Source organism: Pezoporus wallicus, unplaced genomic scaffold (assembly GCF_028554395.1).
Source record: "Pezoporus wallicus isolate ANWC-B61680 ecotype Strahan unplaced genomic scaffold, APGP_CSIRO_Pwel_v1 contig_6814, whole genome shotgun sequence".
NCBI lineage: Eukaryota > Metazoa > Chordata > Aves > Psittaciformes > Psittacidae > Pezoporus > Pezoporus wallicus.
The window spans coordinates 3,970,275-3,985,063 of NW_026639755.1; the positions used below are offsets into that span (position 1 = coordinate 3,970,275).

At 40.1% G+C, this 14,789-nt stretch overlaps 1 long non-coding RNA gene across 2 annotated transcripts in view; it reads right to left on the minus strand.

The window, feature by feature from the left end:
- LOC130602799 (uncharacterized) overlaps positions 1–14,789 on the minus strand; it is a 201,395-nt gene that overhangs the window by 58,679 nt on the left and 127,927 nt on the right. For both annotated transcript variants that reach the window (XR_008972982.1, XR_008972981.1), the window contains exon 2: positions 2,802–2,974. This is a non-coding gene — a long non-coding RNA (uncharacterized LOC130602799). The remainder of the gene's footprint in view (positions 1–2,801; positions 2,975–14,789) is intronic.

The window sequence follows — 14,789 nt, forward strand, 5'->3', positions numbered from 1 at the left end:
GTGTAAAATGCATCACCAGCTGCAGGAAGATAAGACAGGCAGAACAGCTCTTTAGGCAGTTTGCCTAGGCTATCTTAAAGCCTTTTCAATTAGCATTGCTCATGGAGCAGCACTGAGTATATAACAGCACATGCTGGGCATGCAGATGCTAAATTTGGTGTGTGTTTAACTAGTCATTGTCACAAAATAGTGACACACAGAGTTTAAGGATGTTCTGTAGATAAGACAACGCAGTTTATCACTAAAAATAATCAAGTCTAGAAGGCGTGCATCTCCTACCTTGGTCCTAAGTTTGGGTGACACACATACCTGTCTTCAACCCTGAGTTTCCATTTTCAGGATGTTTTGGGAGATGGGGTAGATAAAGAAGAACTCTAGATCAGAACAGCTTCTTTCAGAATATGACAATCTCCCTGTACTAAAGATATGGTTTCCTGACTTGCTGTACCTTTAAGCTTGGAGGTTCTGTAGTTGGAAACAAAGTCCTTTTGGAGAGAAAGTAAACAAACCAACCAGATAGAAAAGGAAAAACCCACTTTATGGACATGTAACTGTATAACTGTCCTCACTGATGTTTCCCATGCTTTCTCTGAGGCCTGCTGGGACTCGCTAGAGAAAGACATGGGAACCTGCTCCTGTTGGTGTAAACCATCACAGTAGAACACATCTTCCTGCAGTTGCATCCTCTTCACTTAACCATTGTACAGTAAAGTGTACAGGACCATCTGCTTATATGACTTCTATCAACATTTGTCTGAATTTGCTCTGTTGTCTCATGAGCAATGAGACAATTGAATCCTAGCAATAGCTTTTTTTAGGAAAACACTCTCCTAAAAGAAACATAAGAAGCTCTAAGCATGTTCTTCTGGAGCAATGAAAACAAGGGAAAACACTAAATACAAAAATGTTCTATTGCTTAGTATTGTTAATGATAAAAGAAAAAAAAATAAATCACTTCTTTCCCCTCAAAATCATCTTCTTATTAATGTTAGAAGATAACTATAAATGCTTAAGAAAAGACATCACCAATTAAGTGGAATTTAACATCTTCAACTGTATTCATCACACTTATGCATTAGATGCAAAACTTCAGTGTATAGTTGCTGACTCTACTGAAGGTTTTTAAGCTTTGCAGAAGTACAGGCAGTAAAAAAAGTAGACTTAGTAAGTTTGGTTGGCATAAATAAAGTGAACTATAGCATACTCATATACAGTAGATATCCTGTTATGCAGAAGAATTAAATCGACCCTCTTTTTTGCTAACAGTAAAAACCAAAGGTGTAGTACTTTTCTTCACTTTGGCAAGATTTTTATTTGTGTAGTCAGTAAAAGCTGTATTCTAATACATGAAACAAATGTGTCTAAGAGATGCTTAAGCAAAAGTGTGTAAACTGCAGAAACAAGCTTAAGAGAAGTAGTTCCTTTCCCTGGTCATGAGTCACAAACCATATTTGGATAAGGTTAAGTACCAGGAGCAACATATTTGACTCCATGATAAGGAACTCCAATAGAACTTGTTCATGTCAGCTTAAGTAAACCTCTAATAATTTCAGGATAGCTAGTCAGAGACACAGCCATTGGGACCAACAAATGATGAACTGCTGAGACAGTGGGAGACTGGTGAGATGAGGGACAGATCGATTTGCCAGACATCTGCAAGCACAACTGGGGGAATGGATATTCCGTTTCAGAGGTGAGACTTCCCTGCTCATAACGAAACCCAGCACAATGGGACTGAGATTTAACGAGCAAGCACTGTTACACAGAACAAGACTGAAAATATGGAAGTCCTCCTAGACCATAATAATGTTACTATTCATTCGTTCACTGGCTTGGAAGGAATCTCTAACATCTAAGCCTTGCAAAGATAGTTCAAGAAGGGTAAATCATATCTATACATTAATCTGTGCAAGTCTTACATTATAGTTTTACTAGTGATGTGCTAAATCTCATTTGTGCAGTGTCAAACAGGCTGAAAGCTGGATTAACAATAACCCACTCTGGGTGGTTTGTGCCTCTTTTTTCCAGAAAAGCAGGCTTTTGTGATTTCCTCTTCTTTCTGAGGCTTCCTGTACCTCAGATGTACCATTTGAAGTTTTACACTCCTAGCTTCAGACTGATACTTGGAACATTCACATGGCCTCCCAGTCTGTTTCAATGATATTTTGGAAACTAAAACTCAATATATAAGCAATTCCAAAACATTTCCCCTAGTTATTTTCCCCTGATTCTCTTGGACATTGTCATTTACCTTACATTACAGCTCAGCGGTGGAATTACCATTTACACTTCTGTCTGAGGATGGATTCACGCATGTTCTTCCCATAACTGTTTCCGAGCCTGAAAATGTCTGATGAGCAGCCAAATGCATTTGGGATGGGGAGTCAGCGAGCCAAAAGACAGTTCTGTTCTATACATTAATTGTTTGTATTTTCAAACCAAAAGAAACTAGATTTCTCTTTCTGTAGTAGTCCAAGAAAAGATGGCAACAATCCTAACACCTAGAAAAACTGTTTAACTAAATCCCTCTTCACGTATCAGTTGCATAGCAGTCAATCCATAGGAACTAGTAACAGTCATCCAAAGCTCCTCTGCTTATTGAACAGTCCTTAAAAACCCAACTGTTGATTTCACTTATATACATGCAATTATACAAAACTACCACTCACAGATGCTACTACATAAAATTACAAACAGAAGCAGAAGAACATATAGATAAACACATAACACGCATTTAGAGATGAGGAACAAGGAGCAAAAATAACACACAACACAAGCTGTATTCATTATTCTGGACTTACCTGAAAACAGTTGTATAAATAACTCTCTTGGGGAGCATCTTTTCTGAGATCTGGTATGGAAACTGCAGTATGGTTACGCCATCAGGAAGCTAGGGTTCCGATTTCTTCCAAAAGCTGATACGCAACAGGCACTGCTGCCCCCTGCCATTCGCTTGACAGGTTTGGGATGTATGCTGATGGGAAAAATGCAAATATTGAGAAGTTTAATAATTTGTTTTCCCTAAGAAGGAAAGAGCTATGTAAAGTAACTGCTTGCTATCTTTTTCTGTCACTTCTGTTCAGCAGCACCAATGCAGACCTAAATTTTACATCTTTGTTATGAGGGCCTGCTTTCTCTCCAACAAGCACTGCTGTGAATTCATTTTTGAGGTGGTGAAGTAATGTGACTCTACAAACAGCACACATACGCCAAGGGCAACTTTTAAAACCAGCTTAATAAAGGTAATACAAGCAAGGTTAATTCAGTTCAAAGTTTGTCACTTATGGTCTCTATGCCGGCTGATTACAAAGCACCAAAGCAAGTCAGAGTAGAATTTTACCTACTTGAAACCGTACAGGGCTTGACCCTAAAGGGTCCTAGTCTAATGGGAGATGGGATCTTGGATAGATCTGATGTGTTGGGCAAGGGAGGGAAAGCAAAGAATCACATGAGTAAGAAGGCAATATAATGTCAGCAGAGGGCTCATTTCTGGACAAAGAACTCTTAACTTTTCCCCTTACAACTCAATCACACTCTCCTGACCACAAGTGCAGACCTAAAGCAAGAGCAGGATGGATGGATTTACTTCAGGCCTAGGTACTTATGAACAGTATTTGACTGTGCATATTAGCGAATGAGAACTACAGTATAATTGTTACTTGTGTTAATGGCTTCCTTAGTACACCACAGCTGCATGAATTATTTCAACACACAGAGAATAGTACCATTTAAATATTTGTTTTAGCACATGTCTTGCTTTGTAGACTTTCACATGTTAACATGAAACACACACAACCTAAGAGACAGCACCTGTTCAGCAAAAAGTCTTTCTCAAAACAGGCAATGAATATAAGGTGCAAGAAGCTGCCCCATCCCTGGAATTGTTCAATGCCATGCTGGATAGGGCTTTAAGCAACCCCGTCTAGAAGTTGTCCCTGCCTGTATCAGGGGGACTGGAACTAGATAATTGTTAAGGTCCCTTCCAACCTTAACTGTTCTATGATCCTATGAAAGTAAGAATGATGTTACTTTTACAAAGGGGTAGCTGAGGGCTTCCTGAGTTTCAGGTGATTTCCTTCACCCTTAATTTAAGGAAAAAAAACTACTCTAAATGTTGATCAAACAGCTGACTAGATTCTCCTTTGTTTATAAAATAATTGAGTAGAGTAACTCTATAAATCCATGAGTACCTGAATTTATACCACCATATGTGCAGCAGTAGAGAGCGCCCATTACTTGCTGTAATCCTCAAGGCTCATAATGAATGTATGCCCAAACACTGTGTGACCTCTGGATGGTCTATAAATGCCCAAATGAGGAATTTCCATAAATCAATAACCTGTGTTTTAAAACGTACTGTTGTCCTTGCCTGTGCTTGTGTCAGAGGAGAACTGGGGCTACCACCAAGTTATTTGTCAAACCCTCGATGCGGCAAACAAGGATCTTGGTGTCACATTGCAGAGCTCTAGATGATCATGGTGATAAACAAAACTGCTTCAGAATAATCCAGTGTACTCACCAGGATAAAATTCAACTAAACTATCAGGTATTCCGATTAGCAACCCCACAGCATTTTTCAGGGCAGTGTTCCAAACACCCCCTTTCCACCCCCACCATTTTCTCTTTACAACCTGTTAAAATAACACCGTCTACAATTACAGGGTCATTTGTTATGCATGATATAATAGACTGCTAATATAAAAAGGCATTATCATTACTTCTGTCCTTTGTTCTTCCAGGCCAGAATATTGCATAGTTCTTTACTTTGACATTTATTGCTTTTAGATTGGTAATAGAATGGTTTGTGTTGCTCATTATCTTGAATGATGATAATATTAGAGTTTGGGGAGCCTGCATTCCCTGTTAAGTAAAGTAAAGGCTTCATATAATTTACCAAAGGTTATTACTGGACAATTACCCACAATACAGTTCAAGTCTAATAAACGTTAGCCACATTCACTCTTAAATACCACATCTCTAGTATGGTTTCTAGGAAGCTGCAGAGAAAAATTTATGTCATCTATGTGGATGGGAGGAGGAGGGATGTTTATATGTTCACATGTATATACATGGTTTTATAGGTCTTTTAAACATTAATTAACAGGTGCCCTTAGGGGAAGGATTTAATTCAAGGAAGCACCTGGCAATACAGCAGGGACTAAGCAAAGAATGGGAAGGGAGAAGGAATAAGGTAAAACCTCACTTTTCCCCTTTACTATCACAAATAACGGGGTAAACTCCAGATTTAAAAATGTATCAGATTTTGGCCTAATACTTTACATAGTAACTTATATAACAGCCTAATATTGTTAATCAGTTATCATGGCATGAAGTTCAGAGCCTGATTTCATGCTTCCATCCCTTTTCTCTCTGACTGCAGTTGACATCCCATCCTGAGCAGTGGTCAGACCCCATTCTGGATGGGCCTCATCGCCTGTAGCCTGGGAGTGTCTCCATCCCTAGGAAGGGTGGCTGAGGGATTTACAGGTGGTAAGCTTGCTGGGCTGGGAATCCTTGGCTATCCCAATCCATTCCTGAGACTTGCAGACGTTTGTATGTATATAACACTGTGTGCATGCACATACGTATAAAACCGCTCGTTTTTTGTTTGGTATTCGAGTTTGCCTGCAGCCATTTATGTTCAATTTATGTTCATCAGTTCATTTCTCTTACAGCAGCACTTTCAATGAAATGTTCCTTTTCGGGACCAAGTAATAGTAGCTGGAGTTATTTGCCCTATGAATCTTGGTAGATGACTTTTTGTAATTTACATACATATCCAATTTCTACCAATTTTCATTGACAGTTTTCTCTTTGGACTTTGTTTCATTTCTATTTTTGAGCTGTAACATTGTTTCAGACTTACAGCTCTCTGTAAACTTTACGATATATTCTGCGTTATTACAGTTATCTAGTAATGCCAAAGTGAGAGAAAAACCTTTAAATGTTACAGTAGCCTGCAGAAAATGGAGTTAATGTTTCATGAAATAAATGTCATAATATGAAAACCATATTTTAATGGAAATTTGTTCAAAGCCTCGGATGTTTCTTTTCTGACTAACATCAGTTACTATTCTTCATATGAACCATAAACCCCAGACTGATTAGGTCACCTGGTTCAGGCGTATGGCAATAAATAATGTTAAGACTACATAGATTTGCAGTTATGATGAGCTGACACAAAAGGAGTCTGTGTCTGTGAAGATAACTGTAGCCAGCTGACACACCTGCGACTGGCTTGCTCTCAAGAGGGAGCATATTGATGGCTGGTATTTCTGACGCTGTTAGTACAAGATAAGCTGTAAAGCAAGATAATGCTCTTCCATGCTGTGCTAGAACTGCTCAGCAGATGTTCGGGTGAAGCAAAGAGAACCACACAACTGCTGTTATTAGAGCGCTTGATATTGCGGCGGGTGGACAGGTGCAGGTAGGAGGTGAACATCTGTGGAGCAGGTTTGTTCAGCATGGGCCCAATCCTGTTGCTGCTCAGGGTAAGGGAAGGCTTTTTCCATGAGCTGCTGTGGGATTTCAGCAGGACTCAATGTATGCAGGCAGAAGCTGCACAGACTCATTCAGAAGTGGTTCACCCCATATGCACAAATAAGCCTGGCCCTTTATCTCCCATCTTGTACGTAGCAATTGGATGTGTAACGCCTGAATGCGTCTGGTGCAGGTCACAGCTTAGTGAGTACAGCACTGATGCCTGATAGGTGTGGACCTTCAAGCTCTACCGCTTTTGTTAAAAACTGGAAAGCAGAAGGTGCTGTATCAGCAAGGGGAGCCGGGTGCCTGGAGAAGGCAATGACATTGCCCTCAGAGTCTCCCTCCCAGACCTGCCGTAACACAGAACGCAATCATGAGGATTTTCAAAGTAGCCTGGGCAACTCAGAGACACAAATCCCATTAAAATGAAATCAATGTGCTTGTTACTGCCACCTGCTTTTGAGACTTCAACTTATTTTCAAAAAGCACAATGGCATCATACGTAATGAATGGGACTTTCACCTTTCCCTGTCCACTGGGCTTAAAATCAGGGGTGAAACCCACTGCCCAGCAGAGATACAAGGTAGAAGGCAACTTTCCTATATTACACAAGAAATTAATTCCTCTAGATCTAGACAAAAAATGTATGAGCTTTTTCCGTTAGAGCCACTGTTCACTAAATGAAAGAAAAAGCCAGAAAATATGTGTTCAAATCTGAGCAATAAAAAAGGCAATATTTTGATGAACACCATTGCATTCAGAGGAACAACAGGAATGTTCAACTGGGCAGCGCTGATAATAGAAGATGGCCCAAAGAGACTTCTTTTCCAGATTGAAGCAGGATCCTCATAAAGTTGGAGAGACTGTACAGAATCTCATAACTGAGCTACATATAGGCTAAAATTCAGCCAGGGGAGAGAGCAGTCACTGTGGAGCTCAGTAGCCAAGCTCATGTCACCAAAGACTGCAAATCCAGCAAGAAAAAGTACTATTGATGCAGTCTTCCCCCAGATGGATACTGGTGATGAATGTGTTTCAAATGCCAATAATCTCAGCCTTTGTTCAGTATGATACAAGCTTTGCATTGCATTATTGGCAAACACCTTGCTGCTATTTGCCCCTACGCTGCCATTTGGTGCCTGCCCATCTGGCCTCGCAAGGGCTTGCTTCTTTGTTTTTCCTTTCCTCTGACTGTAATTATTTCCCCAATGACCTAGCAGACCTAGGAAACTTCTCAGATGAAAGTCACCTTGATGCTTAAGTCATTTCCTATTTGTCTTGCTCAGTCTATTCTAAATGCAAGTTCTACTGATAGGCTGGGGATTTGTTTTAGTTGATTCATGTTTTTATTAGCAGTCTATTTCAGTGTAGCAGCCCCTAAAAACAAAGGGCAATCCTTTTGTATTTGTTTCTGCAATTTACACTCATACATCAGCTCTGTAAGGGAATCCTCCCTCTGTCAAATCTTTAATAGGATTTACCTCTCTTCAGGGCTCAGCCAGCCCCTTGAACCTTGGCTGCAGGGAGTCGCTTGCTTTTCTCACCAAAGCAGAGTTTTGAATTTACTCTTCTCTCCCCTAAACACAATTCCTACTGCCATTCTAGCCCATTTGTATGTTGGCATAGAACATCAGGGATATAAGTTCAAATCCTCTCATTCCTAGGAAAACCTGAACCTACACCTCTACCAGGCCACAGGATGCTATAACTGCCCCAAGGTGCAGATTATTGCTGTTTTTAAAAGATATTTTACTTTGTACAAACAATTGAAAATGCCATTTTTCTCTGGTTGAACTCACTTAATTATGTCCTATTAAAAAGTGGCCTGTTAAATTCAACCATTAGGAGTTCAGGCTTCTCTGATGCTCTTCAGTATTAGCCAAGATACATGAAAACACTTTTGGTACCATAGCAAAAGTCCCCACCTCTTCCGCAACAAACTGATTGCAACATCAGCTTCAATTTGATATGAAATAAACAGAAATATGCATCTCTGCCTTGCCTATAAACTCCCATGGCAGCAGAGCTGCAAAGGAGCTCCTGCTCTGCTAACTACAAGAGTTCAGTTTTAGCCCCCAAGAGCTTCAATGGACTGAAATCTGATGGCAAAGGCTTGCAGAACATGCAGGTGCTGCAGGAGTCCAAGCGATTCAGTAACCCTGAAGACACACTGCAGCGGGTAATAGGCCAGTACTGCTGTTGCATGACTTTTTCTCAATTGGAAAAGTCAGTGTATCCTATATTTTATATATTCAACAATCTACAAAGGTACCTAAATTCCAACCTAATAAATGCATCTAGGATCAAAAGCCTCAACCAAACTATGTGTGCAGCTGCTATATGCATGCAATAGTACTGCTACCATGTCAAGTTCTGTGGACTGGTAATGATTTCATCTTGCGGGGTAGGAGCCTAAAGTCATGAGCTAGACCGAAACACTTGGCATCAAAGCAGTGCTTTTTTTGCCATTTGCTGTTGGTTTCCACATTACATTGAAACAATGAGGTGTTATTATCCAATATCAAAATAAAATACCTAGTTACATACGTAAGGACTTGAGTAAGCAAGGGTGTGAGCAGCAAATTATAGTGCTCATATTAAAAAGCATTATGTTAACATATCCTGACATAATGAGCCTCAAACACAAGTCTTACTATTGGAAAGAAGTTTGTCTTCTTGAGGAAAACATCCTGAAGTCTAGTTGGAAAGAAAAATGTTGTCATTCTTTGAGAGAAGAGTCTTACCTGGAAGAATGGAAGACTTTTGGGACCCTCTGAAGACAAAAAACATATTTACCCCCTGCGGAATTTTACTGTAAGATGCCTAAATGAAACATTTTAAAGTCTATTATCCTTCAGGGTTGTTTGCTTTTGTTTTTACCAAAGAACCCCATAATTAATGAATGTTTCTTAGTCTTATTACAGGAACAATAACTTGTAAACCAAATAAACTTTTAACCTTTTGGACTTTTGCTGGTATCTATTAATTGTTACCTGCTCAGAAAAAAAAAAGGTATCAAACAGAGAAGCTAAACAATGGTTATCATTAAAGAAAATGATCCATCAAACAGGCATATATATTCAGGTCCTGCTCCTGCACAGGCAGCGACTATCAGGCACATCACTTCAAACTGGAGACATCATGTCTGGAGAAGCATCCTCCTGAAAGACTCCCTCTGCCTGAGGGTATCAGCTTGGGCTGCCTCGGTTGTCATTGGGAAGAACCAGGCTTTTTTTGTGCCCATTGTGTCACCCTCAATTACAGCCTAATTGGTTGCCCAAAGAAGTTCAGATGAGTCATGCCCTAATGCTCATTTCTTGCCACTAACAAGGTAGCAAGAGGTGGGAATAGCGGGTGTAGAGGTACATCTACGAGAGATGCCTGAAGTTATGTGAAATCCATTCTGCCAGATGTTTATTTCTATGAATGGTACTGACTCAAAAGATCAACGATACGAAGAAAGACAAAGCCCTGTTATTTCTGTTTGCTGTGAATTCTGGATTAGGTTTTGAGCCCAACCCACCTCAAGAGGTAAGAAAGAGAGAGGGTAAAGAACGCTTTTCTTCGGAAACCACCTGGTGAGGGAACATCAGGCTGAATTCTCCTAAAATCAATATTGCTTTATTTACATTTCTCAAACACCTTGCTTTTCTGAAGGAGTCAATTTTCACTCCAGACAAAAACAGCCTAAAGTACAGGAGAGCTGAGCCACATTATGAACTCTATCTGCCTAACTATAGATTTGACTCTGCAAAGCAGAGAAAGACCTTACAGATTTGGGGTCCCTACCTCCATACAGCATAGCCTGAAAAGTTCAGGCTTGTGCTTTTCTGAATCTTCAATTTCGCTGCCAAGAAATAAACTTATTTCAAGCTGATGCTATCATAATTCATAAAGCCACTACTAAGGGAAGGACTCCTGAAACAGTCATTAAGCCCAACAAACTCTATCTGAATAGCTGGCACTGTAAGACAAATGGGAGAAATACTTGAAGGAATAAAGTTTTCATACAGACTGCATCCCTTTGTGTTCCAAGGCTGACCCATGACTTCTTTTAAGTAGCACACATTAATAAAGAAACTGGCAGAAGCTAAAAACCACAGTTCTCAATTAGTTTTTCAACCTAGTGTAAAGACATTCAGAAACTTGGCTTTTAATTCAATATAAACCAAAGAGCTAAAGAGGAATCTTTTTTCCTCAGAACTTTTCTATTCAGTTTTATTCAGATCTCCATTCAAAATCCCATTCTTTTACAATCCTGACCTGCTATTCTAGACAGGTAAGTGTAGAAACATTGGTGCTGCTTCAGAAAGACAAGTGTGCAAGTCTCTATAATTCTTAGTGGTGAGAAAAGGGAAATCCACTTGGAGGGACATCTGCTTAATAGCAAGAAATCAGAAAGTATAGATAGAAGATGAATTATTCTTTTTCTTTCTGTTTTTGTTGTTCTTGCTACATATATCAGCATTAACTCAGTTCCTTCCTCAGCCTACCACTGTTCTCTGTAAGTTACAAAGTCCCTTCTCCGTGCTCCTTCCCCATCTGTGAGACACTAAGAAAAAAGGCAAGGAAGTAGCAACATGAACCTCAGTAAAGTTTTTGATGTCTGCAAGTGAAACATAGAGGGAAAAATAGGATGCATGCTACCTTAGTGAGATTACCCCTGCAGGGCAAATATAAGTAAGCTGCAGCCCAGAAACATATCCTAAAGCAAACATCTAACAAACATAATAGAACTGATGAGTTCAGAAAGGGGTGATACGCTGCCCTGAGCTGGTGGATTTTGTTCTTGTTAGAAGGTAGGGTAAATGCTATCACTAGAATAAATAAAACCCCACCAATAATAGGCCCCAACAAACCAACCTTCTCTTACTCCATTTTACAGCAAAAGTAGCTTTTTCTCCCTAAAGATCACTGCACAATTAAATTCTTACTTCTCCTCTTCACACACCCTCTCACTCATGCATGTCTCTGTGGATGAAGTGCAATACTGAGAGCAGCCTTGAGATGAACTTGGGGGTGTTGACTGACTGCGTATAATATAGAGAGAGTTCACACAAGGAGGGGAGGAACAACCAAATAACCTACACACAGAGAGAATGCATATGCTAGCCTGAAAAGCAAATAGTGCTACTAGAAAAGACATTAGAGCTTCATTTGCTGCTCTCTGGCATACAGACATTGTACAACTTCTTGGGTGCTCTCCTTACCAAAAAAATAGCAAATGCAGGACTAGAGGTCCTGAAAACAAGTTTGTTCTTCATGTACAATGGAGAATTCTGAACACCCTTGTCTTTAAAATGACAAACTGGCTCTTCTCTTCCCCCTTTTCTTTCAATCGATGACTTGCAACCTTGCAAATATGGATCTTTTACAGTAATTTAATCTGTTACCAACATTTTAATGCAAAACCAGGTACTATTGTGCTTGAGCTGCAAAAACAAATCAGGCTCAACTTGCTTCTTTTGGCCAAGCATAACTATTTCTTGAGTCACTATACCCAAATTTAGCAGCCTACATTTTCAAGTAGTCAACCCAGAAATTATAACCCTGCATCCAGGCTCTCTATGTTGTCCCTATGATCCCTCACTGAATATATTGTCATTCTTTGTACTGAAGTCATTAATAGCTCAGAACTGTATCTACTGCAAAATAGACTAAAAAATACACTGCAGCCTTTGTTGTGGCTAAAGCCTCCCTTGGGAACACCTGGCCAAGTTTATATAGTGCACATGTACACCTCCTCTCAAGTCCAAATTCACTTTTCTTATTTACCAGCTAGGGACAATGACTGGTGGCACAAAACATGCAGAATGTGAATTGAACTTCCTGATTTGCAATGACCTTTGCATAAACAAAGTGCCAGAGCAGTGCTCCCAGGAGCTGCACTGTACTTGCACTTCCCATTTCAAATGCACTTTGTCTTCTTTAGAGAAAAAGTCCATTAAGGGCAAGAGTAACACACATATTCATGTTGCTTTGGGATTTGCTGTGCTTGGTGGCATAGAGGATAGTGCTTGTAGTTACATTTGGACTCACCTCAACAAGGCAAATCTAACGTGCAATCCTAAATTGTAAACCATTCACATTTATTTGTCTTTTGTGCACACCTGAGATTTAAATTACCTGTATAGTTCTTCCCTCACAGGTTTTAATTATTCACTATTTTAAGTCATATTTAGCGTGCCCTCTGCATAACACCCACTGATGTTTTGATAAAGCAATTTTACAGATACCATGGGGCTGTAAACTGGAAGAGCTCTCCTACACTGCTAGACCCAGTCTTCCACTGCTGATAGCAAACATGCATCTACATTATAAAGGAAGTATGTGAAAATGAGAACTGTAAAGTTTTCTTTCAAGGATTAAAATTCTTTTCTTGTCTTGTAGGAAGGCAAAGGCTGAAAAAGAGCCATGCCCATGAGCACCTCAGATGTAGTCAGCTAGCCAGAACCTCATTGCCTGTAGTTAGCTAGCCAGAACCTCATTGCCTCCTGGTGGTTTAGGAGACTTTCTAATGTAGACAGAACCAAGCCATCTGCTTGCTACCCACTGAAGCTTCACCAGGGGCAGCCATAAGGGACTGTCCTTCAGGCACTTTACTGGGCTGATCTCTCTAAAGATGGTGTTATGAAATTGCCTCGTTACTACCATATTTTTGCTCAGGCCACAAAAAATAAAGTTCAAAGTATTATTTAGGCAAAGAGAACATCAGTCTCTCTTTCAGCTCTATGCTGAAATGCACGTTACTGCAAACCATATGGTTACTCTTCCATCACTCCAGGAATCACTAAAACAGGGTGCCAGCCGAATTAGATCAGCAAGCATCGACCGTCTGGAAGGAAAACAGGAGGCAGACATCTCTGTGAAGGGTAAACTCTAGCACTGCTTTCTACAGTGACAGAACCCACTGTTTGTTCTGAGGACACAAGTACATCCTTACAGTACTTCCACACAGGTGGTATCACCCTCATTCTCCAGGCAAGGGACTGAAGAACAGATTTTTGTGTGCTATTTAGGCTGTGTTTACTTTTCTTGTTGTTGTTAGTGTTCCCTCAACACTTTGGATCAAAATGGTTTGCATGCCTTCCATTTAGCAGCCCAACCTCAACAGGACAGACAGCAAGTTGCAAGCCCATTCACATCTTCTCCCTTCCTTGTCATTGCAGTCTTACAGTAGCCCAGAGGCTGGGATAGTCTCCTGAAGTCAGAAATATAGCTGTCACCTCTCTAGAGTTTCCACTGAAATCCAAGGGAAGCATAATAGCCACTACTTTTCCCACTGAACTCCAGCCAGTGCTTGCATCCTCATGGCACTGCCTGCATTTCCACCTCTGCTGCCACAAATCCAAATCTCCCCAGCAATATAAAACCAAACTACATACTAAATGCATAAAGCCATTAAAATGAGCTAAATGAAATAGGAAAGTTTTTATGACTTTTGCCCCAGACAGTCTGGAATGAGGCATCCCACATTTTTCAGGAGAGTGACAGAGCTGACATACTGTTACTTAAAAGGTTTGTCATTGTTGTTGGGTGTTTTTACCTTAGTGGTAGAATCAGTGGGAATCAGTTATTCCTCATATCTTAATAAAGTTAACACTAAGCAACACAACACCAAAGTCCAGGGGTGGGGTGCTTGTTCATACGTTCATTTCCAGCAATGATTTTATATTTTGGATCTTTTTTGTGGTAGAATTTGTTCAAAGGGTGATGACTTGATTCTAACTTTTCACCTTGAGATGGAGAAATCCAACAAGATTCTACTCATTGAAATGAAATCTTCATGGTGACGTTTCAGTAGTCATTTATTGTGGCATAAAGAACAAACCACAAAAACAGTTGGAGGTGGTTTTATGTTAAGTACCATATTAACAATGCTTGCAAAATTTTTATGCCGGTGGTCTGCTCAATTGTCTGCCCTCAATCTCAGTCCTGTGTGTGGTCTACTTTATATAAAGACAAGACTGTAGGGACAGACAACCCCCAAGCAAATTCTGTTCAATTCTATTACAGCCAAGACTCTTCAGGCTGATCTGTTGCATGACATGGTCTCAACAGACACAAGAAGGCACTACAGAGTATAGTCAAATGAACTAATATGAGCCATCAGGAATAGCATCCGACTCCTGGAGTAAGTTATCATCGCAATACAGCAATCCAGATTTTGAAACTGCATTCCCACCTAGATCACCTTGTCAAATAGAGGTACGACTCTATGTAACTGCACTTTCTTCCCTTGCTCACCTTGTGGCCCAAGAAAGCAACCCATTTCCAGCCAAGGAGGACCTCCTACATTCTTGCCT